Genomic DNA, 12,338 nt, shown 5'->3' with positions numbered 1-12,338 from the left:
TGTTCCCCAGGTCCTATGTTCCCCGCTTTGATTGATTGATTGATTAAACATTTTAGACCACCAGCCCTGATTCCAAACTCTAACCTTAACCAGTTCGAAAGAGGGCCTAAGCTTAACCGTTCGAAACAAGGCGGACATTCATAATTAATAAAATAATAAAAATTTATAAAATGTTCAATCTATTAATCAATCAAAGCGGGGAACATAGGACCCGGGGAACATAGGACCTGGGGAACATAGGGATGATCCCATGGTGATAAACAAATCTTTCACAATGCCAAGACTTCGGATTGATTGATTGATTGAAAAGTTTATTAACAGATTGCAGAATGGGTACAGTACAGTACAGCTCAATACATACAATTGTTAAGGGGATGCAGACCAGAGAAAGACTTTCGTCTTGTTTACATCAGGGTCCCCCATTTTCAATTCATCGTAACATATATGACACACATGACATACAGATAGACAGTACTGCTACATCTATACATTTATGACATATCAGATTTGCAAATACAGGACTGTTTGTGATACAAAAGTGTCCAGAAAAGGAGTGTATATACATTTGGCGTAGAAACTGTACATTGGAGGAGGTTGGTTGGGTGGGGTGGGGTTGGGTGGGTTGGGTGAGGGCTGTACATTGGAGGTGGGGGGGGGGGGGGGGGGGGGGGGTTGGGTAGGGGACACACACACATTTTACACTGTACATTGGAATATTGACAAAGCCTTACTTGGTCATTTACTGTACAACTAGGTTAGGACATTTGTAGGGGCCAGTTTCGAATTGCAGTCTCACGTAGGTGTTTTTTGAGAGTGTTTTTGAAAGTGGGTAGTGATTCACATTCCTTTACAGCTTTGGGTAGGGCGTTCCACATTGATGAGGCATAATTGCGAAACGTGTTTAGTCCCTTGTTTGAGCCGAATCTGGGTTTTACATGATTTGTGGAGCTCCCTCTGGTGTTGTGATCGTGGTATTCACTGACCTTTGGGAAGTATTTTGACATGTACATGGGTACCTTGGTCGCGTAGTGTATCTTGTAGACCAGGCCCATTGCAAGTTGCTGTACTCTGTCGTCTACTCTAAGCCATCCTAGGTTGTCAAAGTGGGCAGGGGTGAGGTGGGTTCTAGGAGTCAGGTCAAGTAGTAGTCTGACTAGCTTGTTTTGAGATGTTTGTAATTTGTTTTTTAGTGCCTTTGAGGTGCTTTGGTACCATGAGGTGCAAGCATAGTCGTAGTACCCTTGAATGAGTGCTCCTGCTAGAGTCTTCAGGGTATTCTTGTTTACCAGAGAGGAGATCCGGTACAAGAATCTAGTTTGTTGGTTGACTTTTTTTATTACATTGGATGCCATTTTGTCACAGGAAAGATTAGCCTCTAGGATGGAACCCAGGTAGGTAATTTCATCTTTCCTTGTGATAATATTGTCACCCACTGTAACTGAGAAGCCGTCGGTCTTGCTGAGTTTGTTATTTGAACCGAAGAGAATGGACTCTGTTTTGCCCATGTGTAATGGTAATACCACGTATGACACATGTGTAATGATACACGGACACGGACTACACAACATGTAGCGTGAAGAACGATATACAAACATTTTCAGCATTTCCGGCATTTTGACATCTCTGTCCAAAACTAAAAGCTTTCGAGCCTGTGGAGTCACACCGGGACAGGATCCGTCACAGATAATACCACGAACACAGGATCCATCACAGATAATACCACGTATGACACAGGATCCATCACAGATAATACCACGTATGACACAGGATCCATCACAGATAATACCACGTATGACATAGGATCCATCACAGATAATACCACGTATGACACAGGATCCATCACAGATAATACCACGTATGACACAGGATCCATCACAGATAATACCACGTATAACACAGGATCCATCACATATAATACCACGTATGACATAGGATCCATCACAGATAATACCACGTATAACACAGGATCCATCACAGATAATACCACGTATGACACAGGATCTATCACAGATAATACCACGTATGACACAGGATCCATCACAGATAATACCACGTATGACACAGGATCCATCACAGATAATACCACGTATGACACAGGATCCGTCACAGATAATACCACGTATGACACAGGATCTATCAGAGATAATACCCACGTATGAATTGATTGATTGATTGATTGATTTAATTGATTGAAAACTTTATTAACAGATACAATACAGTACGGCTCAATACAAAAACTGCTAAGAGGATGAAGACCAGAAAAATACTTTCATCTTGTTTACATCAGGGTCCTCCATTTTCAATTCATCAAATAGCAAGGTATTGCTATTTGTATCTACATCATGTCATGGAGTTATAATTAACACAACACAATGATTCAATGTGGCCATATTCAAACTCAAGATTTAATATTATTTGTAGATTCTTCTGAACACCCCCAGGGGGCAGTAGCACATTATGTAAATAGATGCTAGCTATATGTTCTTATTGCGGATTATATGGACAGACACATGGGACTCATATAGCCTCAAATCCTTCAATGTAATTTTGTATTTTCTTAATATATAGCAATAATTCAACATTTAACTGAACACAAACACAACATAACATAACAAAAAAAAGGTTTCATATCTGAAATTAGCCATTATTATCCAAATACATTATCTGTAGCCTATATTAACGCAGAGGAAAAGATTACAGTTCTGCTTGATCATGTACTGTATATCATACTATTCTTGTGGCAGTCCACAAACACTAAGGGTCAAAGATTAGAATTAAGACAACCAACGATCACGTAGAATTACAAGTCATAAAATATGGTGGTCATCCCTATATGTACAGTTTCTTCCCCTTCGAATGTATATATTTTTCTTTTAAGATCTCTTTCTCTTAAACAGTGTATATTGTGTATATGTCTGGTATGTCATAAATGTATGTAGTACTGTCTATCTGTATGTCATGTGTGTCATATATGTTACGATTAATTGAAAATGGGGGACCCTGATGTAAACAAGACGAAAGTCTTTCTCTGGTCTGCATCCCCTTAACAATTGTGTGTATTGAGCCGTACTGTATTGTACCCATTCTGCAATATGTTAATAAAATGTTCAATCAATCAATCAATCAATCAATCAATCAATCAATCAATCAATCAGTCTGTACATGATTACAGTACAGTAGGGTTGCACGATACACTGATACTAGAACTGTATTGCGATACCCAGCTGTTAAAAACGGTCCAATACTCCATTTTATTAGTATAGATACTTTTAGAATAATACCCTGATAATAGCCTCCACCATGAGTTGATGCATGACCAGAGCAGTGTGTGTGTGTGTGTGTGTGTGTGTGTGTGTGTGTGTGTGTGTGTGTGTGTGTGTGTGTGTGTGTGTGTGTGTGTGTGTGTGTGTGTGTGTGTGTGTGTGTGTGTGTGTGTGTGTGTGTGTGTGTGTGTGTGTGTGTGTGTGTGTGTGTGTGTGTGTGTGTGTGTGTGTGTGTGAGAGAGAGAGAGAGAGCGCACACTTTGTGTAGTGGGCATGTCAACTGTGTCGACTCTGTCCATTCTGCAATCTGTTAATAAAATGTTCAATCAATCAATCAATCAATCCATTTTCAATCAATCAATCAAGACTGAACACACAACAAGGCATTTTCCACAGTCTGTTCATGATTCTGCCTAAAGCCAGGACCCGTCAGTGTGAGCGTTTCACTCGCATTTTGTCACTAAAAGGACACGAAGATTTTTAGAACCGGTATCATGATACTCAGGCTGGTATCGGTATCGAAGTAAAGATGTTGGTATCGTGATTGATTGATTGATTGATTGATTGATTGATTGAACATTTTATTAACAGATTGCAGAATGGGTACAATACAGTACGGCTCAATACACACAATTGTTAAGGGGATGCAGACCAGAGAAAGACGTTTGTCTTGTTTACATCAGGGTCCCCCATTTTCAATTCATCATAACATATATGACACACATGACACACATGACATGCAGATAAACAGCACTGTTACATCAATCAATCAATCAATCAATCAATCAATCAATCAATGACAACACTAATTAATGTACAGTGTGTCTGCACAGACCATGTTGGCATCACCCACGGCAGTTTCCTAATGTCTCTTAATAGCATTCTCGGCCCGTTGGCTGTGTGACACATAGCCCCCGGTGTCTATAATATATAAGACGTTGTTTGAGTCAGTGTTTGAGTCATCTGAAAGAAGGCAGATCATTTTGGAGTCATATTAATAAGTTTGCTTCTCAAGTCATCGCGGTGCTTTCCCGCTCTGTGCGGAGGCTGCCTCCTTGTAACCGTCCGACTGGATGAACCGAGGGAAGGCGTCGCTCTCCATCAGGCCGTAGACCTTCCTCTGCGCCGCGACCAGGCAAGAGGGACTTGGTCGCCGGAGATTCTGAGCAACAGTATCTCTTATGTAGAAATCCAAGTTTATCTGAAAAGATGGATAAAGGATAATAATCATCAGAAACTGCTTTGACATATAGTAAAAACCTGTCAGCTGAATCATACCCACTGATGAACAATTATATTTATTGTTTTGTTTAGTTTAGTTTAGTTAAATAAGATAAGATAATCCTTTATTTGATCCCCTTGGGAGAAATTCGGGCATCCTAGCAGCATTGGGGAGGGGAGGTACAGGTATGGGCAGGGTAATAGATTAAATACATAAATATAGGCAATACAATTAAATCTGAATATAAAAACCAAATAAACAGTGTAAACAATATAATGAACTCTGAATATAAAAATATGAGAAGAATAAACAGTGGAAACAATATAATTTACTCTGAATATAAAAATATGAGAAGAATAAACAGTGTTAACAATATAATTAACTGTGAATATAAAAATATGAGAAGAATAAACAGTGGAAACAATATAATGAACTGTGAATATAAAAATATGAGAAGAATAAACAGTGTTAACAATATAATTTACTGTGAATATAAAAATATGAGAAGAATAAACAGTGTAAACAATATAATGAACTCTGAATATAAAAATATGAGAAGAAAAAACAGTGTAAACAATATAATTAACTGTGAATATAAAAATATGAGAAGAATAAACAGTGTTAACAATATAATTAACTGTGAATATAAAAATATGAGAAGAATAAACAGTGGAAACAATATAATGAACTGTGAATATAAAAATATGAGAAGAATAAACAGTGTTAACAATATAATTTACTCTGAATATAAAAATATGAGAAGAATAAACAGTGGAAACAATATAATGAACTGTGAATATAAAAATATGAGAAGAATAAACAGTGTTAACAATATAATTTACTGTGAATATAAAAATATGAGAAGAATAAACAGTGTAAACAATATAATGAACTCTGAATATAAAAATATGAGAAGAAAAAACAGTGTAAACAATATAATTAACTGTGAATATAAAAATATGAGAAGAATAAACAGTGGAAACAATATAATTTACTCTGAATATAAAAATATGAGAAGAATAAACAGTGTAAACAATATAATTAACTGTGAATATAAAAATATGAGAAGAATAAACAGTGTTAACAATATAATTAACTGTGAATATAAAAATATGAGAAGAATAAACAGTGGAAACAATATAATGAACTGTGAATATAAAAATATGAGAAGAATAAACAGTGTTAACAATATAATTTACTCTGAATATAAAAATATGAGAAGAATAAACAGTGGAAACAATATAATGAACTGTGAATATAAAAATATGAGAAGAATAAACAGTGTAAACAATATAATGAACTGTGAATTGTTACGATTCTGGTTCCTGACTACGGTCGGGAACCACCCACCTTCTCTGTCATCTGTCACCTGACTGCTGTCACTTGTTCTGTATCACACTAGCTCCCGCTCAGCGTCTCATTGCATATATCTCGCTTCAGCATATATACACTGAATACATTTCAAAATGTACCTTTAAATGCCAGCATTCATCTGGCCACACCCCCATCCGCTTACCTATATAAGCAGGGGTGGTGCCACACACTCATCTCCTTCTCAAATTTCATCACAAGCAACGTGTTGCTCATATGCCCACTTGATGTGGAGAAAAATATTGGCTGGAAGAGCAATGTTTACGAGGAAAGGAAGAACAAGGAGATACGTTGACATCATATCTTTATTTTCTCTCTCACTATTTTCGAGAAAATACGGCGATATTGTCTTCGTCACTGGAGTGTTTGGAAGATGGTGATCATTCTAAAATCCTCCACCGGTTTTCGTATTGGGAGCACGCCGCTGCATGCCTCTCAACTGCAGTTCCTTGCTGTGTTGGTTGGGGTGAAACCTTTCAGGACACAGCTGAACTGTAGGACGCGCCGCTGTTGTGAGAAGCGGTGGGTTTCAGGTTGGGTGAGTACTGTTTGCTTGCGGCTCCACTTGTCTGTTAGTGCTATGGGGGCTAACTGACAATGTTTACGAACACCGGCCCCAGATTAAGGTCTTTTGTTCAGCCTCTTAGGCAGCAGCGGAAGACCTTGATCTGAAGCCCATTATAGTTTAACTAGTGGGCCACGACCATTAACACTGGTGATCCCTGTGTTTTCTGGACGAGTGGATGTCTCTCTGTCACCGTGTTAGGCCCCATCTTTCATATCCAAATGAGAGTATTCCCTCACGAGGAGATATGGGCATAGATGTTCATTAGCGGAAGATCTGTGTTCAAAGTCAGCTACACAGGCCAGTTGGGTATTGTGCTGGCTCCGTCGGGTGTTGGTAAAATCACCGTTGTAAAACTGTGTTAACATCTTGTTTCTCTTTTCTCTTAAAAAGTGAGGAGGGTTTCAGAACGGCGGCCTGTCTGGGTGAGTGTTATATCATTGTGTACAAGTTCAGGTGATAGCTGCTTAGCTTACGTGCTAGTGGTGGCCTACTGTTAGCCAGTCAGCTGTTAGCTGCGGTGCTAGCCTGCTGTGATCACTAGGTGGCCTATCTAGGTTAGGCTAGGAAACGTTAGCTTGCTGCTATCGCTGCTTAGCTTACGTGCTAGTGGTGGCCTACTGTTAGCCAGTCAGCTGTTAGCTGCGGTGCTAGCCTGCTGTGATCACTAGGTGGCCTATCTAGGTTAGGCTAGGAAACGTTAGCTTGCTGCTATCGCTGCTTAGCTTACGTGCTAGTGGTGGCCTACTGTTAGCCAGTCAGCTGTTAGCTGCGGCGCTAGCCTGCTGTGATCACTAGGTGAGTAGGTGGCCTACCTGGCTAGGCTAGGAAACGTTAGCTTGCTGCTATCGGCCGAGGCCCAGCGCGGGGTGGCTCCGGCCCCTCGCGCGCTGCCACGGTTCCCAACTCCCCTCTCCCTCACGGGGAGAGGCGGGGGGCATTCGGCTCCCCTCTGGTCGCATGCGCCGTAGCGTAGCGACCGACGGTTGGAGCGGCCGTTAGCTTAATGCTACTCTGTTGAACGTGCTTTGATTATAACATGTTTTAACACTCTTGACTACGACGTCATCTTTGTCAGAGGATGTTCGTCACCCTGCCCTGAGCCAGGACGGCAAGGATTGCGTCAACAAAGGGGACCGTAGCGACGGGTCGGAGCGGCGACGCTGGCCGGGTCGGCAACACAGAATGGCTGTGTTTACTACGGTGCCTTGAGACTGCACTTCGTTGATCTACGCTCCGGGTAGGCAAGGTTTGGCCAGACCTTATACACTTCTTCTGGCTTTCCCTTCTAAATGTTTTGTAAATAACGATGTTTTCCAAAACGAGTGTTGCTGCACTACATTTAGGATACGACGCGAGTTATGTGTGAATTGTCTTGTCACTGGTATTTAGCTTCTCCATGCAAATCGGGTTGTTGTTACAGATGTGAAAATGATCTGGTTTGTTGTGTTGAGAAACATCATGTGTGTTTATATGTACCGTGTACTCACAACTAAGGGGGTTAACTAACCTATAAAGCTATGCTTAGTGACAAATGAGTAAAGAATGATTCTTTTCTCAGCCTGTAATGACAATGAACAGTGTGTTCACATATTAACAGGTTTTCCTGTTTTAACTGGCCGTATTAAGGGTAAAGTAGGAGGATTGTGTTTCCCCCCGGTTCCCTGGGGACTTCTTCATCCTCCTATCAGACATGTTGTTGCACTACATTGTGTCACTGTGTGGTAGGAATGCGATGTAACCCTTAGCTTGATTGCTGAGGTTGTGCTACAACTGCTGGAGAAACTTTATTTTCCTAAAAGAAAAGATTGTTTGGTCGCTTTCGTGTGTGCTTAGCAAGGCCTGTGGCCGATACTAATCGAGAATTATGTATTCTCTCATTATGAAAAACGGCGTTCCTCTGTAGAGTGTTTTTGCCATTTTTTGTAGGTGATGATGGGTTGTGTGTGTCATGTGACCTACAACTGGGTTGGACTGGCCACAGAAGCACATGTGTAAGTTTGATACCGGGGCTCTTGGAGAGCCCTCTCTATTCTGTGTTTTTTCCTTAGTAAAAATCAGATAGCAGGTTAGCTCATGCGCTGTGTGAAGCTGTCAGACGCTTCATGGAGCTGACTATGACTGTGTCATACTCTCTTTTTGTCATTACATCGTATCATGGGTGTGGGGTCGTAAAGGGGTGTACTGGTAACCTTTCCTCCCCCCTTTTTTCTGTTGGTCAGGGGTAAACCCCCTGTCCTTCAAGGTTCCTGTCACGTTGCGGTTCGGCACGTTACAGGGTGAGGGGGGGGGGGGGGGAGTTTCCTGGTCCCACGGCCTGGAATATTGGGCGTGTGCACCGCAGAAATTCCCCCGCCATAGAGTACGTCACCGTGCGCGTCTCTGTTGGTAGGACTTCCGTGTGCTGTTCAGGTCCATGTGATGGATCTGTTTTTGGGGGGGTGGTCAGGGCTCCTCCTCACCAAGCTCCTATTCGGGCCTTCTGTGAGTTGGGACTCCTCCTTCCATGTGAGGGAGCCTCCTTCAGAGTACAGAGCCTCCTCCTCAGATTGTCAAGGTGAGTGGACCCTCAAGAAGGAGTCCTACTCTATTGTGTATGTATTCGATTCAATTCGATTATTGAGTGTGTATGGGTTCAGTGCCTCCTCCCCGGAGAGCCCTAAAACCAATTTTTTACATGGCTCAAGGTGCAATATATTCTTTTCAATCTGTACAGCTCGCGTGGGAAGTCTCTCTGGGGATTCCCGTCTCCTTCCTATGGGAGGGTGGTGGGATGTAAAAATGTGAACAATTTTGACCCCCGGCTGTGTAGACTGGGATACATACTGTTGGTGCTTCCTGCTTTTCTATTAAAAAGAGTTGGAGTTAGGAAGTGTCACACCCCTCTTGTCGTTCCCCTGGGCGCCTTGGGGATTCAATGACAGGTCTAAATAGCCTGTTCATTGATGTGGGTGTGTCCCGACGCACGTATAGTGCTAGCTCGGGGTGTTCTGTAAACAGGCGACTGACTGGCACGCCTTGGTTGCTTGAGGTTAAAACGGCGTTTTTATAAAGCAACTGGGATGGAGGTTTTTTCCTCTTCCGACGACCAAATCCGAGACCTGGTTTGGTTATCGACGGATTCTCGTTCATATCTGGGGGATGATGACGGAATGGATCTGAACATATGTAGAGGGGTCTCACGCCCTGGGGGTGGGCCACCGGGCGCGGTTCGCCCGAACGTCTGGGTGGCGCCTTCTTTTCATGTTTAAGATCAACACGCATATCTGCCCCTTCTCCTGGAGTAGGCATGTCGGCGTGGTTAGGGCACGGGACTGGTTCTGGTCACGCTGGTCCGGATCAGTTGAACCCATTGTCCGCCGGGGATGCAGATCTGCTGTTCTGGTACCCTGAGGGACTTGGGCTTTTTTCAGGGGGAAAAATGCCAGGTCGGTCCGGGTGTCACAGGGTTAAGCGCTATGGAGACCCTGGTTGGGTAAATTTTTTACTCAGCACTGTCGTAATGGCTTACGGCCATGCCAACCTGTACACGCTCGATCTCGTCAGATCTCGGCCGCTACACAGGTTGGTCCTGGTTAGTACTTGGTTGGGAGACCGCCTGGGAATACCAAGTACGGTGTGCTTGGGGCTGGTTCTCCATTCTTTTTCGCTCCTCTCTCACGCATGGCGAAGAGGGGCCTGTTGGGGTGGTCTTTGACCTCCTCTGGTGACCCTGTGCTTCCCGTATCGCCAGGCCCGGTCCGAAGTCATGTTTCGTCGACCCGTAGGCCTGGGTTAACCCTTTTTTGAAAACTGAAACACTTGTACTGTGGTATAGCCGGTGTATACCCGCAGGTGTGTTTTGGAGTTTTTTCTTGAGGGGTTATAGGAACAACCACCGCATTGGGTAACACCAAGGTGGTTGATTCCCTGGTGTGTTGGAGCAGTGTCAACTCCCGGGTTACCCGGTTGAGGGTGCCCCTGCACGTTCATGACGTCTGCCAATCGTGTCAGCCTTCTCTGCCTCAACCCCTCTGGGTGGGGGTTTTTAAATGGAGGCTTGGTCATGCAACAACGCCAGCATACGCCCCTTCCGCCGGTGCGGCTGTGTTCAGCTGTCCCCTCTGGCGCCTGTCTCGTCCGCAGTCTCCAGGCTAGGGTTAACAGCCTGTTGCCTGGTTTTTCCCCGGTGCGCTGCCTGCTTCCGTTGGTTAACTTTTTTTGTGTGCTTACGGCCATGCTGACTGCCTGTTCTGCAGGGTCAGTGTGCCAGGCGGTGTACTATTGGGGGGACAGGGCCCGCTCGGCTGAGGGGCCTTTGTCCGAATACGCTGGCGATGTGGGGGGCGGGGTCACTAAGTGCCCACCTGGTGGGGTCTTGATGCTGGCATCATGGACTTCTCCGGGCCCCCGTTCCAGGGGGTCCAGTCCCTTTGGTGGTACTTGCCATTTTTTGTGGTGATAAAGGGTTGTGTGTGTCTTGTGATCTACAACTGGGTTAGGTTGGCCACAGAAGCACATGTCTGGTACCGGGGCTCTTAAGGGGGCCCTCTCTATTCTGTGTTTTTTCCTTAGTAAAAATCAGATAGCAGGTTAGCACATGAGCTGTGTGAAGCTGTTAGACACTTCATGTAGCTGACTATGACTGTGTCATGCTCTTTTTTGTCATTACATCGTATCATGGGTGTGGGGTCGTAAAGGGGTGAACTGGTAATCCTTTCCTCCCCTTTTTGATGGGCAGGGGTTAAAACCTCCTGTCCTTCAAGGTTCCTGTCACGTTGCTGTTCGGCACGTTACAGGGTAAGAGGGGGGGGGGGGGAGTTTCCTGGTCCCACGCCCTGGAAGATTGGGAGTGTGCACCGCAGAAATTCCCCCGTCATAGAGTACGTCACTGTGCGCGTCTCTGTTGGTAAGACTTCCGTGAGTTGTTTGGGTCCATATGATGGATCTGTTTCGGGGAGTGGTCAGGGCTCCTCCTCACGAAGCTCCTACTCGGGCCTTCTGTGAGTTAGGACTCTCCTTCCCTGTGAGGGAGCCTCCTCAGAGTTCAGAGCCTCCTCCTCAGATTGTCAAGATGAGTAGAACTTCAAAAAGGAGTTCTGCTCTATTGTGTGTGTATTCGATTCAATTCGATTATTGAGTGTATTGGTTCAGTGCCTCCTCCTCGGAGAGCCCTAATCCAAATATTACATAGCTCAATGTTGCAATATATTCTTTTCAATCTATACAGCTCGTGTGGGAAGTCTCTCTGGGGATTTCCGTCTCCTCCCTATGGGAGGGTGGTGGGATGTAAAAATGTAAAAAAAAATTTACCCTCAGCCTGCGTCACGAGGGATTCATGTCAGTCTGTGTTCTTTCTTTTTTGAATAAATGTGTGTGTGTGTGTGTGTGTGTGTGTGTGTGTGTGTGTGTGTGTGTGTGTGTGTGTGTGTGTGTGTGTGTGTGTGTGTGTGTGTGTGTGTGTGTGTGTGTGTGTGTGTGTGTGTGTGTGTGTGTGTGTGTGTGTGTGTGTGTGTGTGTGTGTGTGTGTGTGTGTGTGTGTGTGTGTGTGTGTGTGTGTGTGTGTGTGTGTGTGTGTGTGTGTGTGTGTGTGTGTGTGAGTGAGTGAGTGAGTGAGTGAGTGAGTGAGTGAGTGAGTGAGTGAGTGAGTGAGTGAGTGAGTGAGTGAGTGAGTGAGTGAGTGAGTGAGTGAGTGAGTGAGTGAGTGAGTGAGTGAGTGAGTGAGTGAGTGAGTGAGTGAGTGAGTGAGTGAGTGAGTGAGTGAGTGAGTGAGTGAGTGAGTGAGTGAGTGAGTGAGTGAGTGAGTGAGTGAGTGAGTGAGTGAGTGAGTGAGTGAGTGAGTGAGTGAGTGAGTGAGTGAGTGAGTGAGTGAGTGAGTGAGTGAGTCAGTCAGTCAGTCAGTCAGTCAGTCAGTCAGTCAGTCAGTCAGTCAGTCAGT

This window comes from Notolepis coatsorum, assembly GCF_963971535.1.
Source record: "Notolepis coatsorum genome assembly, contig: SCAFFOLD_263, whole genome shotgun sequence".
Classification (NCBI taxonomy): Eukaryota; Metazoa; Chordata; class Actinopteri; order Aulopiformes; family Paralepididae; genus Notolepis; species Notolepis coatsorum.
The sequence above is the reverse complement of the archived record's forward strand: the minus strand, read 5'-3'. Positions refer to the sequence as shown.